A 16601-nucleotide genomic window follows, 5' to 3' on the forward strand; every position below is an offset into this window, starting at 1 on the left:
TCCTCAGACAGTTTTGTTTTTTTTTTTTTGTTTGTTTGTTTGTTTTTTAAAGAATGAGTTCATCCCAGTTTCCTTCCCCTACCCACACCTCTGGATTTATTTTTTTTTCATCAGCAGCTGTTAATAAATTAATTGATACCTTTATATCTGTTCCACAAGTTTTCAACTGCAATCCTAATTTAACTATTAAATCTCCCCCCAGTGAATTGGTCCCTGCTTCTGGCACATATAATAATTGCCCTGTGACTATTTTATATTTCCATTTTAATTCAATAGTCTCAAAAAGTGAAACTATCATTCCTGATCCCTCTACTCATTATTCTTAAGGAGTTCCCAGTTAAATTAAGTCCCAGTATTTTATAGGCTAAAGATAACCGAGAATTGATTGAACTGCTCTGCTAATCCAATATGATCTTTCATTAAAGATTTTGTTTCCCTTTTAAAATTTCTTACCTCTCCACTAGTAAATAGGGAGTTTACATATCATATATCTCCTGATAACATTGGAACTTCCCTAAAAGGATATGTGGAAGTATTAGTGGGGTTAATGGAGTTAGATTTAGGAAAAGGAGAATTTATAATGTTCCTTTTGCATTGTTTCAATAATTTCTCCAGCTAGCAGAATCTTTTCATCATCAGCACTAATCACAGAGCTCAGTTCATGTGGGCTGTTAAGGAGCTACTCATAGCCAATACCCTCCACTCTGTCAGCTGTCTCCAGCCTCCCTCCTGTAGTTACAGGTCTTTCCTCAAGGCCAGAATGGTAAGGGGGGTGGTGATGCCCTTCCATAGAGGAAAGCAAGTGAGTTTAATCCTATGGAAAGGTACAGGGAGTAAACATAAAGGGAGTATACATCTTCAAGGATCCCATCTGTGGTTTCTCTGTTCTTCCTTATCTATAGATTTTGTCTAGCCATTATTAACTGCTGTACTCCCTAAATCCAACAATAAGCATATGCAGACTACTCCTCCAAATAAGACAAAACAAAGTAATGAATAGTTTTACTGCTTATGTGCATGCTTGAAGCCTGACATATTCTCATCAGACATATATTTTGGTCAATAAGCTAATTTCCCTACAATCAGCTCTTTAGACCATACAATAACATAATAACATAATATTTTCTGTATTCAAATTTCTCTTCCAATTTTTTCAATGTATCTCTGAGAAGACTTATAGCAGGCACTGCTCTGGGGTCACTCTCTCTGTCCCCCACCTTGAAATTCTTATTCCCCATTTCTCTCAGCAACCTATGGTCATGCTTCTGCAGGAACTGCTCTTCTGCAGCATTGTGGACACTAATTCTCAGCTTTAAAAAGTACGAAATGCAAATAAAGTACAAAATACAATACAAAATAAGAGTACCAGACCTTGACCTCCAAGGCAGTACTTAATCACACGTGACTGTTCTTACCTTGGTCTGTGCACAGAATTGCCAGGAATTATCAGGTCAGTCACAGAACACCGCAGCACCCACTGTCTGTCCGTATCCCCAGCTGTTCAAAGATCTTGCCTTTTAAAAACATTCTTGGGTCCACAGCCGGCTCCATGATTAACTACTGCTGCCAACCCACAGGGCCACAGAAAAGTGAGCGGGGTGCACTGTCCTGTGCTGTAGAAGTAGTGATTATTTAATAAAACTGGAAGACAAAATGTAAAGGCATTTTAGAGTTTGCAGTCAAGTAATTATTATTTCTGTTTTGTTCCTTTCCTAGTTATTCATAGCATTCTGATTTTCTAATTGGATTTTTGGCCACTGCTCATCTTCAAGCTGATAAGTTTGGTTTGTTCCTTTTTAATTATGTATTATTATTTTATTTTTTTTAATGATCTGTGGTGACTGCAAGATCTTTCTTAAGTTGTAATCACTGATTTAGAGCAAATAAATATATACATGCAGTTTATGTTGTTTTTGCTCATGTGATGTTTTTCAGCTGCTAACACTGAATTTCATCTGCTATTTTATTGCTCAGACACTTAACAGTGTCAGACCCTTCCACAACTCTTCACAGACAAGACTTATTTTTATAGCTCTCAGTAACTGCATATCATTTTAAGCTCAAAATTTTTCATCCTCTGAATACACTGACCACCAAGTGGAAGACCTGTGTTGTTCTTTTTATGTATTTATTAATTCATTTGTACAAATTCTCTTTGCTTCTGTAAAATGTAGTGGAGACTTTTTTCAAGAGTCATTCTGGAATTCTACATGCAGCAATTGACCTGATATATCAAATCCAAATATCATTTTTCTTTCATAATGAAATTTAATAGATTTAGCACTTATTACTCACATCTGCAAAAAATGTCCCCTCTCCTTGGCCCTCCCCCTCCAATACTTTACGTATAATAGGGTTCCGAAGTGTTCCTAGTATAGCCCAACTGCTACATTATTCTATTAGGGTGCAGTATTTCAATGCAAAGGAATGTGGTGTCCCTAATTTACTTAGCAAATTTCAGCCTTTAACCTATGAATTCACGTCCACACATACAACTTATTCTGTCATTTGTAATGAAATTTGTATGCTAGAATTTTAATTACAGTGCTGCAGTGATTATCAGCCTTCCACCAAGTTTCTCAATGTCTACTATGCCAATATTTTTATTTAAAATTGGCTTGGTCATTTAATTCTTTACATTTCTGCAATTTATATTGAATCACTTATCTATTTGTCCCTGTTCTTTTAGCCTATTTTGATGTTCTCTGTTTCAGCTGAATCTTACTTATAGAGATTGCTTCTATTACCTTCTTCAATGCTATTGACTCCTATTCTGTCAGCTTTTGTAGTACTGAAGAGATTTTATTACTTCACCCTTATGCACCTGTTGGATTTTCCCCAGTCTTTAGTTTAAAACCTTTCCATAAACTTGATTTTAGGTTTGAGCTTTATTTGCTTTAGATGGAACTCATCCTTCCCTTATAGGCTAAGATTTCCCCAGTTCCTAATAAATTGAAATTTTACCTCCCTAGCTGGTTGCAAATACTGTATAAGGAACATTTCAAATAGTAGAATGTGAGTTTACATTGCCCTTCAGGAACCTTTTCATGCATTTCTCCCTATACTGTTCATCAGCCCAAAATGATGATTTGCCTCCTAGGACTTAATATAATACTGTGTAGACGTCTTGTGTTTTTTGCCACCTACTGACAATTTACATCCGAGAAGAATGGCAACGTAAGCTGAGAGTACTTAGTGGAGAACAATCTCTTTGTTTACTGTTTCATCCTTACAGGATATCAGATGAAATATTGATTTCCAAAGAGATTTATTAAAAATGTGTTGCCATTTTGCAACTACAAGAAGAACAAAACAAAACAAAAAAAAACTAAATTCCAGCAATTTGACTGACTTCACCACCATGACTTCACCATCGGGACATAAGTAAAATATATTATTGATTGGAAAATAAAGTGAAATAAAATAAAATAAAATAAAAAAGATGCTAGGCTAGACTTCTATTAGTCTTTGTTGTTATTAATAGGCTGAAACTGTACAATGAATGTGGGGATGAACTGCGGAAATGTTTGTTTTTCTTAGGAGAACAAATAGAATGTTTGTGGTGTCACATTTCTTGTATTTGCACACAATTTTTAGATCTTTTACAAGTATTCTCAGAATGGAAAACAAATCCAATAGACTTTTTTTTTTTCTTTTTTTTTTTTCCCCCCACATATTTTTCATATGTAATAATTGAAGTATCTTACTTAAAGTCTTATGCCTCCTTTTGTTCAGAGAGGTGAAATACCTATATTATAAGAGAAATATCCATGTACATGCTGTAAAGTTATTTGTCGCTTTGGTCTTGATGTTCACTACTTTACTCAAAACTTGAAGTTTTAAAGTGAGATTCAGAACAAACACTTACAGATCAAATTAATTTTCTAATTACATAGAATTGTTTGACTATCCAAAGCTGTCATGATCATAATATGTCATAATAGCTGTCAGAGTTAACAGGGAATATACAGAAGACTCAAGTCCCTGAGCATCAGCTGTACACTAGATAGGATACCATAGGTCCCCTGGAACAGCACTAGATGCCTATGTTAAAGGAACTTCATAAGAAACAAAACTCTCAATTTAACTTTTGTTTGTTTGTATGTTTTTTGTTTGTTTGTTCTTTTCAAGTTTCTTCCTGATTTTGTTTGTTTGTTTGTTTGCTTGTTTGTATTTCTGGATAACTTGTATTTCTAGAGCATGATCTGAAGGCTGATTACCAAGATAATATAAAAAAACATTCTCATAAGATGCATTAAGAGGCAAAAGGTGTCCTTAAAATAAGTCACTTTTACAAATTAGGAAAGATTCAACCATGTGATTGGAATAGGAAGGCTATTTGATTTTTTAAATAAAGAATCATAGAATCACTCAGGTTGGAAAAGACCATAAAGATCATCAAGTCCAACCACAACCTCAGCATACTACCCTAACTCTAACAACCCTCTGCTAAATCATGTCCCTGAGCACCAAATCCAAATGTTTTTTAAACACATCTAGGGATGGTGATTCAACCACCTCTCTGGGGAGCCTATTCCAGTGCTTAACAACCCTTTCAGTAAAGAAGTTTTTCCTGACATCTAACCTAAACTTGCCTGGCACAACCTGAGGCCATTTTCCCTCATCCTGTCACCTGTCACCAGTAAAAAGAGACCAGCCCTGCTCTCGCTGTAAGCACCTTTCAGATACTGAAAGAGAGCAATATGGTTTCCCTTCAGCCTCCTTTTTCCCGGACTAAACAGCCCCAGTTCCTTCAGGCTCTCCTCACAGGGCAAATTCCCCAAGCCCTTCATGAGCCTTGTTGCCATTCTTTGGACCTGCTCGAGCATCTCAATAACCCTTCTGTACTGAGGTGCCCAAAACAGAACACAGTCCTTGAAGTGAGTCTTCACCAAAGCCGAGTACAGGGGCAGGATTATTTCCCTAGTCCTGCTCACCAGCACATTTTGGAGATATGAATGTGAAGGTTGGACTATTTGGTGGATAAGGAATGGCATGGAAAGCCGCAGCCAGAGGACTGTGGTCAGTGGATCTGTATGTTCAGGTGGAGGCCAGTGACGACTGATGTCTCCCTGGTAGCCTTCAACACCTTTATCAATAATACAGATGATGGAATCTAATGCACCCTCCTCAAGCTTCCCAATGACACAAAGCTGAGTGCTAGAGTTGATATGGCAGAAGGGAAAGGATCAAATTCAGAGGGACCCTGATAAACTCAAAGGTGGGTGCCTGTGAACCTAATACAGTTCAGCAAAGCAAAGTGCAAGGTTTTGCAGTTGGGTTGAGGTAATCCCATATGTATGCAGACTGGGAGAAGTAGTCCTTGAGAACAGTTTTGCTGAGAAGGACGTAGGAGTCCTGATAGATGAAAAACTTAGCGTGAGTCAGCAGTGTGTGCTTGCAGCCTGGAAGGCCAACTTTACCCTTGATTGTATCAGAAGAGGGCTAGCCAGCAGAGGCAGGGAAGTGATGGTCCCCTCCTGTTCTGCCTTCACAAGGCCCTAGCTAGAGTGCTGCATCCAAGTCTGGGGTTTCCAACACGGAAAGGCTGTAGAGCTTTTGGAGAGGGTCCAGAGGAGGGCCATAAATATGATCAAAGGTCTGGAAAACCTCTGCTATGAAGACAGACTGAAGGAATTGGGCTTGTTCAGCCTGGAAAAAAGAAGGCTGTGGGGAGAGATCATTGCAGCTTTTCAGTATTTAAAGGGAAATTACAAACATGAGGGAAATCAACTTTTTACAGGGCAGAGAGTGATAGAACATGGGGGAATTATTTTAAACCATAAGGGGAGAGATTTAGATTAGTTGCCAGGGGGTAGTTTTTCACTGGCAGTGTGGTGAGGTGTTGGAACAGACTGCACAGAGAGGTTGTGGAAGCACCATTCCTGGAAGTACTGAAAGCCAAGATGTATGAGGCCCTGAGCAATCTGATCTATTATTTGATGTAGCAGCTGGGACACCTGCCTGTGGCAGGGGGCTTGGAACTTGATGATCCTCCAGGTCTCTTCCATCCCAAGCCATTCCATGACACCAAGATTTCAAAACACTTGTTCTTTTTTCTTATTTTTATAAAAACACTTATCTTTTTTCTTATTTAAGTTAATAAAATTTAAAGGTAATCTCTTTTGTTTGGTTGGTTGTTTTTTTGTTTTTGTTTTTGTTTTTGTTTCTTTCCTATTAATTATTAATGATATTATATTTTTTATACTTTAGATTATTTTACCTATAATTTAATACCAAATGATCTGAATATAATTCAGAAAAATTAGAATAAGGTATTTTGTCTCATGTCTTCTACACTGATACGCAAAGTATTCTCTCAGCTTGGGAGGTTGGTTATGTTAATTAATGCATTTGATCAACCATGACATAGAATTAATTGCATTTTTTGTAGAATATATATTTTGCCAGAACACCATTTCTGCCTTCTGCTTTCCAGGTTTGTTTAAAGGATCATATGCGCAAGAGTAAAATTATGTAAAGGTAACAAAAAACTTTCCCAGAGAGAAATGCTTACAGTTTTATACATTTGGTGTCACTGTTTATAATTTCTTCTACTCAGTAATTCACATCACTTCTTCAAACAACCAAACAAAAAAAAAAGCTATGGCAGTGAACATTTAGTAAATTCATATGATAATTATTCTACAAGGTGCAGTGTCTTCAGGATATATTAATCACATATTTTGAAACAGCAAATTCAGTATCTTGCTCAAGAGATAAAGCCTGAGAGTAAGTACATACAGATCATAAATGATACAAAAGCACAATTCATTTATTTTCTAGTTGAAGCAGGTTAAAATCTCATAGTATCAAAAATGCATTATATGATAAGAACATTGTCATAACTGTTATTTATTTGAAATTTAAAATGGATATTGTAGATGAGAAAGGCTGTAAAAATTGGAGAGTTTGCTGTCCTATATGTAAATTTGTCAGTTATTTATGACTGCCTTTAAAACACCTTGATTTTAAAGACTGCTGCTAAATGTGTGGCTGTAGCAGCAATGGTGAGGTTGGTGGATTTTTAAAACTTTTATTTTCATTTGTCTAATTGGTGATTTCACATCAGTGACCAAATAAATTCCACTCTTACTTCATCTCCTCTAAGGAAGATGTGGGGAGATATTTTGATGCAAAAGAAAAGTTTACATGTTGAGATAAGAATAGTTTAATTGAAGAATAAAGGAAGAGAAAGAGAAGCAATGCTTGTGTGTAAACAAAGAGAAAGCAGTTATTATCTGCTTCCCATCAACAAGAAATACCCATGTCTCTTAAGGAGCACCTCAGGATGCATAGCAATGGTTTGGGAGGAAAGACATTTTCATTAAAAAATTCCCCCCCCTCCCTGCTCCCTGCTCCTTTTGCTTCTCCAGATTTATTCCTGAGTGTGATGTTAAATGCTGTACTATAAAATGTCCCTTTTGTTGCTTTACATCAGCTGTCCTGGATGTATACTAACTGCCTTTGGTTCACACCCAGCCTACCGCCTTTGAGGGCCTTAGTAAAGAGTCTTGATGCTGCGCCAACCCTCAGGAATAGACAAAATATTAGTATGATGTCAATGCAGTTCTAGTTACAAGTGCCCACTATATAGGCTGCTAGAAATGTTAACAGCATCCTAGAAAGACCCAGTACAGTGTACTTATTACCATGACATAGTCCAGATAGATAAATCAGAATGTCAACTTTGGCTGTAGAGATATTCTTATCTAGAAAGACAGAGGAACAAACAGATATACATAAATAAGTAAGAAATCTAAAATTTGATTTCTTTGTTTTAACCATCTATTTTGTTATTTTTCAACTCCTTCTTTCCCAGGTGGTTTAGTGTTTAATTTTTGAAAACTCATTAATCATGAACAGTGCTTGTAACAGTTCCCTTTCTTCCCTGCGCTCACAACCAAAGATCTTTCTAGCACAAAACCAGCAAGCTGCAATCACATGTCTGCAGTTCACTAATGGCAGCTTGGCATATCTCAAGTCTCAACCATCATATGTGGCAAAGGAGAAAAGTAAATGACTGCATTAGAAATACAGTCTATCAGCTCTTTTAACAAAATGACACAAGGCTGAAAGCACAATAACCATTCCTTTTCTCCTCATCTCCAGACCATATTTTTGGCTTTTTATTAGGGACAGCTGAGGAGTACTCAAATCAAAGACAAGAGGTCAAAATCTTGGAGATGTGTACTGTAGCTGTGATGCTAACACGTCCAGTTAGAGTAACAGGAAAGAGCATAAAAACAAGCTCAAGGAGGCACTGCTGTGCAACATCTTCTCCTCTTTCAGCCTGATGGGATACAGAGAAAATATTTTTAGTTGATTTTTAATACTAATAGAAAGTGAAACAAAATTAATTTACAGTATGATATAAGTGCACCACAAGAATGTATTATCACTTGTAGATGAAATTTATATATCATCTTCTGGACAAGTTATACTTCTGAAAATCCAAATGTCACAGTGGTGGTATTAATCTGGAAGGACTGAACAAGAGGGAAAAATGCTTTGACCCTTTTTATAGATTTTTCAGAGCTCTGGTGAGGTTTTTGATTCTGCTCCTGCAACTTTGTACTTTTACCAACATTTTAATCAAGAGTGGGATGGAACAATTATTTATTTATGATCAATATCCAGTACAATCCAGAGAATTGATGGCATGACACAGTGAGCTCTGGATTCCCTTGTGCCTATTATTAATATTACATCTGCTAGTTTGTTCTTACTGATGTACTAACTGATCTGCCAAGCACTGTCTCACTGTTGTCATTGCTAGTCTTGTGACTGCTTTCATTAAAAAGTCTGTCTTGTTCCCCTCATACTGAGGCTTTTGCTTTATTTTATTTGGATATTGTGCCTACAACCCCAGTATGTTAATTGGTGAAGTGTTTTGTTTTGTGTTTTTGTTTTGTTTTGGTTTGGTTTGGTTTGGTTTTGGTTTTGGTTTCTGTTTTGTTTTGTTTTTAGCATGGTAGCCAGCATGGGAAACCCTCAAGTTTCTAAATTCTGGAAAGGAGGCAAAGTCAGGAGGAGGATCAAAAGACGTCTGGAAGGTTTGGTTGGAATAACTTCAGTGTGGATGAATGCGGGATGCTTTCGGGATAGGCACATTACTTTTTGCTTTTTTATCTTCTCTCTTCCTACTTGAACTTTTAAACTTTTGCCTTCTTATGCTCATTTTAGAAACTCCTTCCTTGTGTATTTAAATCAACTCTATGTTGATGAGAAGATGGGAAAAGTGATGGAGTATCAGCAGGGATATGCATTGGCTTCCATATCATCTGTTGTTATTAACAAAAGATTTGAGCTCAGAAAAGGAAAGACTGATTAGGAAATTGATTACTTTATCAATAGTACATAATTCAACTCTTTTTTGTCTATGACTAAGAAAACTGTTTCAAAAATATATCCAGGAATACATTTGTATGATTAGACTTTTGCCTGTTATATATCTATGATGTAGATTCTGCTCTTACTGAGAAATGTAATATTCACAAGCTGTTACAGAGCTTTCTGCTCCTCCTTGGTGTGTTCTTTATATTATAACAAATGAGGAAAGGTGGATTAAATTGTGACAGGGGACACAACCAGGACAACTGACCTAAAATAACCAATAGATTATTCCCTACTAAATTACAACCTGTTCAGAAACAAGACGCTCAAAGAAAGGTGGAGGAAGGGCAGAAATTTCTGGTTATGATGCATGACTTTGATCAAGGCTCAGCTGAACATGAACAAGTAGTGTGTTTGTGGTCAAGAAGGCTAATGACATCCTGGCCTGTATCAGAAATAGTGCTGCCAGCAGGAACAGGGAAGTGATTATCTCTATGTATTTAACCCTGGTGAGGCTGCACCTAGATTACTGTGTTTAGTTTAGGGTGCCTTAGTACAAGAAAGACATCAAGACCCTGGAGAGTCCTATGAGAAGCAGCTGAGGGAGCTGGGATTGTTTAGTCTGGAGAGACTAACAGTTGACCTTATTGCTCTCTACAGCTACCAGAAAGGAAGTTATGCTGAGGTGGGGATGAACTTCTACTCCCATGTAACTAGTTTTAGGACTAGAGGAAATAGCCTCAACTTGTGCCAGGGGAGATTCAGGTTGGATGGTAGGAAATACTTCTTCTCAAAGAGAGCGGGCACACACTGAAATAGGCTGCCCAGGGAGGCTGTGAAGTCATCATACCTGGAGGTGTTCGGGAAACATTTGGATGTTTTACTTAGGGACATGGTTTAGTGGGAAATATTGTTGATAGGTGAATAGTTGGACTGGATGATCCTAGAGATCTTTTCCAACCTTGGTGATTCTATGATTCCATGACTTCATAAGTAACCATTAGGTGAGCTGAGATGCTGCTCATCTGAATGTGCATAAACATCTGCCTTCTGATAGCAAGTAGTGAATGAATTTCTTTTGCTGTTTTGCATTCCCTAATAGACTCTTAGTACCTCAGACCACATGTTCTCTCACCTTCCTTCCATTTTAACCTCATCCTTGGAGAGAGGAGAAAGTGACAGAGAGTTTGGCTGCTGGTGAGGGTCATCACACCACCATGGTAGTCACACAGTCCCCTATACACCCACTGTCAATTGTTTTGCTGCATCTTGGTCTCATGGGCCCCTGTGACCCGTCATTTAACTGTAGCTTCTGTCACTCAGAACCACATACATTCATACGTCCAATAGACTCAGAAATGAATTTAATAGAGCAGACTGCACTGATCATGTGCAGATGTATAGAAAGCAACAAACTTTATGAATGAAAAATCTTTTCTGTTCCCTTCATCCCTCTTTTTTCCCATGACTGTTCCTGCCCTGATCTCTGTCTTTGTGTTCTCATATTAAGTCCTAAGTAGTCCCCAAATGCTCTCCCTCTGCACCACATAATGTGTCCCATAAATGTAGTCAGTGACTACCTTTAGTACAGAAGAAGCTCAGGCATTCATTCATCTTGCAAGATTTCACCCCTGGACAATGGGGTTGATGGTTTCCTGACAAATCTTTGAGAGAAGCTCAGACAGGGTGCCCCTTCCACTGAGTCCTTACATTCACACTACCTGCCATACTGCCCTTGTACTCTGTAGAGATGGACTTTTTGGTAGGCTGATGATATCTGTGATGGGCCTAGGAGTAGTCAGAGCGGAGAATTATTTGGGAGCCCATCTTCCCATTATCTACCTCTGCTTGTTTATGGGTGTGAGGACAAGTTTTTACCACATAATCTCACACAATCCAATTGCAAGTCACGAATTAGGACTTATGAGGATTTTATTTTTTTTTTAAATTTTATTATTATGATTTACTTTTTTTTAAATTTCCCTAGGGCATACTTTCCATCATAATACATTTAAGAAAGATGAGTTTCAAGGGCCTTTATCAACATAAAATCATAAAAAGAACTATTTGATTAAGTAACACAAGCCCTGTCCAAAGCACTGTTTAGAATGAATTGTAGACTACTGCCAGTCCTCCTAACTAAATATTATCAATTGGAAAGGAACAATGTTTCTCAGTTTCCACTGAAATAAATTTCCATGTGAATTACTGTTCAATTAATTAACCTGTCAGTCACTATTTACCTTAAGGTCAAAAATTCTGAATGTATTATTATTGCTGTTATTAGTAGTAGTAATAGTACTTTGCATTTAAATGGATCACATGGCATAATGTGTAGTGTTACTGTAAGGTAAACCTTTATGCACAGTTATGTAATACGCATTCTGCATACTTGCATAATATTACTGAATTGTGTTAGTAGAGGATGTACTTTGTACTAACATTTGTAACACCATTTCTAGGATGGTCTTGCTAGAGGTGTAGTAAAGTATGTGCTTTGAGACATTTTGATCTATTTTTGGACACCACAAAGACACTGACTTAAGGAATGATGTGAAAGGCAGATTTAGGTTACACACACAGGAACAGAAATCTCTCCTACTTGTTGGAACAGTGAAGCAGTCAGCCAGATCATCTAGAGTCACAGTCCAATCCCCATCACTGGAAGTATCTGAGAACAGATTGATAAAAGCAACAGTACAAAGCAACAGTGGCACAGTTACTACTGACTTTGGGCAGAAATAAGCTTGTCAATCAGTCAAGTGTTATTCCCATCCTTTCTCATTAGAAAGTTAAATCTCTATAATTCTCACAGTTGTATCCCTATTTTACCAAGCAGTAACGTACAAAGATATTGGAGACTGACTCCTCACATTTTCATAAAGGAAAAAATACTGCAGAAGACTTAGGAAGTGTTAAGTAGAAACCAAAAGGTAGAAGCATCTAAATATTAATAAATGTATTAACAGTGAAGTCTTTTTTTTTTTTTTTTTTCCCTCCAGGAATAGAAACAGAATTGCATCTCTAGACTAAATATAGTTTCACTGAGGGAGGTTTAGTATAACAAGGACTGCAGCTGAGTATGGAGCTGCCATGCTGCTGTTGTGAATAGTATTAAATCATTTCTCCTTGGCTGATATTTTCCACCTATATGCAAGTGAACAATATCACCCCAGGAAAAGCTCTTTTACGCTGTGGATGAACTATTCCTGGAAACCATACTAATCTTACATGTTGGTGAAACTTACAGGTATCCCTTTGTGGGATCAGTTTCTGAATCCTTGAGAGAGGAAAGAGAGAGGGTGACAGGTTTTGGTAACAAAGCACATTACATCTACAGAGGAAGGAACTCTAACCAGAGCTATTCCCAACATTTTTCAGTTGGATCTATTTGGGCTGAGTTTTGACAAGTGTTTCTTAGGTACAATTTAAGGATGGTGATTGCACTCCAAGGGAGAATTTTGGATGTCTGCCACTAGTCCACTAGTATCTAGAGACTTACTGAACTTCAGCAAGTTAACAAGATTGTTCTCTCCTTTTCGCTTCTCTATTTTGTGGCTTTTTCTAATGTCTTTGAAAAATTCCCTACATTACTACAGAATGCAACAACTGATTGATTAAGTAAAACAAACAGACAAACAAAACAAACAAACAAACAAAAAAACCACAAAACTTTGTGCTTTGTATGAGTGGGAAGTCCTTAAATGAGGTGCTTTAGGCTGTGTTTGATTTTTTGGTCTTGCAGAAAGGTGTTTAGTTACTTGTATTTGGCCAGCAGGGACTAGAATCCTTGTGTGCAAATGTCTCCTCATGTACACAGATGAATGTATGTGTACATCAGGCCTTTATCTCTCCAGTGATTTTGTTTGACTTGTTTGAAAGCATATTTGGTCCTCTTGCTGTCTTTCATGGTTTCAAAAAATGTATGTTTTACAAAAAAATACAAACCCCTCAAAACCAGTACATTTAAATCAGTCCATCATTAAAAAATCATGGCTTTAATTAATTATTAATTATTGGGAGGAAAGACAACATGCTGTAGCCTCAGGCTTGACAAGCTGTCAAGAATGCCTGCCAAGGTTGCCAGGATAACCAAGCTCCTGGGTAGTCGCCACATTAAACAGAGAAAGTTAAATGACATTTCCAGGAACCTGGAGAAAAGCAGTTGGACACAAAAGAAACTTCTTTTTTTAATTATTATTTTAGACTGATTTTTTTTTATTTTTTATTTTTTTGTCTCGACGGATATAAAACAAAGGAAAATCTGATAAGAGGGCGGTAAGCAACATATTTGCAGTAGAGTGGCTCAGAATTTCCTACAGTTTCACCTTGAAAAAACAGTCTGTAAAGCCAGTAATCACAAAAGAATAAATTCCTTTCCTCAGAAATAAACTTTGGTTATAGAAATAAATGAAATAGTGACTACAGTCTATTAAGAACAGAAATGGTGCACAGCATGAAGAAGTGTCATCACTGTCATCACGGTTTTCAGTATAAGGTAATTTTGCATGTCCGTTGATTGTATAATTAGTTTTGACTAACCACCTGAATACGGACATAGAAGTCTCTGACCCACTGTACTGTTCCACACACTCTATGAAATGATCTTAAAAAATTCCATTATTGTGAAGAGTTAAGGAAAGAGGGATATTTACTTCAAAATCTTAATATTATCATCCTTCATGAAGAAGAATATGTCTAATGAATCTCTGTTTGAAAGGTAAATTAAAGAATGAGAAACAGTATGGTATTTCTCATTTGAAGTCCATTAATGAGAAAGGATTCAGTACACTTTCAAAAAATGTATTAGTTCTGGAAAGTACTCAGCCTGACAGCTAAAAGAATGTTACTACTTGAAGTAGCCTAGTTTATCTGAATTGGGGAAAAAATAAAAAAATGGAAAATTGCCCTTCTACTTTGTACTTGACCCTCAGCTCTAGTGAGACCCGATCTGGAGTATTGCATCCAGATCCAGTTTTGGGGCTCCTAAAATCAGAAGGACATGGAGCTGTTGTAGTGGGTCCAGAGGAGGGCTACAAAGATGATCAGAGGGCTCAAGAATCTCTGTCTTAAGGACAGGCTGAGACAGCTGGAACTCTTCGGACAGGAGAAGAGAAGGATCTGGGAAGACGTGATAGTGGCCCTCCAGTACCTAAAGGGGGCCTACAGGAAAGCTGGAGAAGAACTTTTTTATAAAGGCATGTAGTGACTTTAAACTGGAAGAGGGAAGATTTAGAATAGATATTAGGAAGAAATTCTTTACTGTGAGGGGGGCAAGATACTGGAATAGGTTGTCCAGGGAGGCTATGGATGTCCCCTCCCTGGAAGCACTCCAGGCCAAGATGGATGGGTCTTTGAGCAACCTGGTCTAGAGGGAGGTGTCCCTGCCTATAGCAAGGAGTGGGTGATCTTAAATGTCCCTTTCAACCTAAATCATTCTATGATCCTTTGATTCTATTAAAAGATTATTTTTCAGGAAACAAAAACAGAAAATATAACTCAGTATTTTAAAGCAAAATTTTGTTAAGCAACTGAGAATAAAACATACAGTTACTATGAGAGTTTGTAACAATACTTAGAACTTTGGTAAATTTTGCAGTCAAAAATATTTTCTTAAAGTAACCTTTACAGATTCTTGGCATATTTCTGACAGAGATCTCAGATTTGAGAAACCTTTCCTGGAAAAAAACAAAAAAAAACCCCAAAAAACAAACAAACAAACAAAAAAACCAACCAAACAACAACAACAACAACAAAACAAATAGAAAGAGACAATATTTTTACCTTAGCTATATATATTCAAAGAGCTTTAAAATATATTTCTAAAGTACATTCTCTATGTAAATTGGATTATAACTGTATTTTCCACAGTTTGAATGAAAGTCAAAATGTTTCAATATTAATATTGATGAATGATTGGGGTGTTCATTTTTGTGTGATCAATTATACCTTAGATATTTACACTTAGAAAGAACTAATGTGGAAATTATTGTATTATTGCTATGATTAAATGATTTATTGTGAAATAATACTTATTGAAGGAATATTACAATGTAAACCTTCCCATTAAAATGATCTAAAATCAATGAAAACTCTGTTATTAATTTAAGTGGGATCATGTCTTTAATGTTTGCAGTAGAATTATATATATATGTGTGTGTGTGTGTGTATGTATGTATGTATAAAGACTAAAAAATAATTAAAATAATTAAAAACTGAAAATGCTGTACTTCCAGCTTCATTAGTACAGAAATTTCTGTCTGCAGTAAGGATGTACTTGTAAGCTGAAACGACTGTAATATAAATTCCATGAACTATTTTTTCTCTATAAGATACTTCAAAATTGCAATCTTGAAAAAATAAAATAAAATTAACAGTATCAGTATAAAAACCAGTTAAATATATCACTAAAATATTTTTGATCCATCCTACTGCAAGTGATATAAAAAAAAAAAGTTTAAAAAAAATAATAAAAGTTGTAGCAAAATCATATAGAGAAATCATAGAATTTATGTATTCACCTGACTAAATAAGAACCAGTTTTCAGGAAATCTATTGGAGTTATAAAAAAGAACATGAAAAGCAAAACAGCATAGGCTGCTTTATTATTATTATTATTATTATTATTATTATTATTATTATTATTATTATTATTATTATTATTATAGTTTACTTTGCAGACATGTTTTGTATAGCAATATCTACTAAAAGAATAATCTATAAGTGGCTAGATTCAGCAGTTCAATGAACTGTGGTCAAGACACATGTCGATGTGCACTTTGTGCTGTATTTTGCTCTTCTTTATCATTGCCAAAATACTGTTTCAGTGCCCTCCTGAAATACACATAAATTTTCACTGTTATTGCCCAAGTATTCAAAAGCTAACAGTTTCTAATTAAATCATAAATTTAGGCATCATACTTCCTATGAATTTTTACCTTGCCATAAAAGATTACTATGGTGTGCACATGATTGTTCTCAGACAGTCTTTTCTCTCAGTCCTGTCTGGAAATGCTGAAAACATTCCATTCTTCAGGGAATTGCTCTTTTATTTAGAAGGCAGCTCTGAGACTTCATCTTCGTTTTATTCCACTCTCCCACAGCCATTCAAGTTAACTCTATGAAACACATGCAGGAGTACCCTTTCTGTCACTATGGGCAGAAAGAAGGCTAGAAGACATTTTTTTCCTCACTAATAAGCTCTTTAATCTAATTTACCTTACTGAACAGCATACCTATATCCAAACTACATTTTAGGTGGGATA

The sequence above is a fragment of the Coturnix japonica genome, chromosome 1 (assembly GCF_054131305.1).
Source record: "Coturnix japonica strain WE chromosome 1, WE-NBRP24, whole genome shotgun sequence".
NCBI classification, from domain to species: domain Eukaryota; kingdom Metazoa; phylum Chordata; class Aves; order Galliformes; family Phasianidae; genus Coturnix; species Coturnix japonica.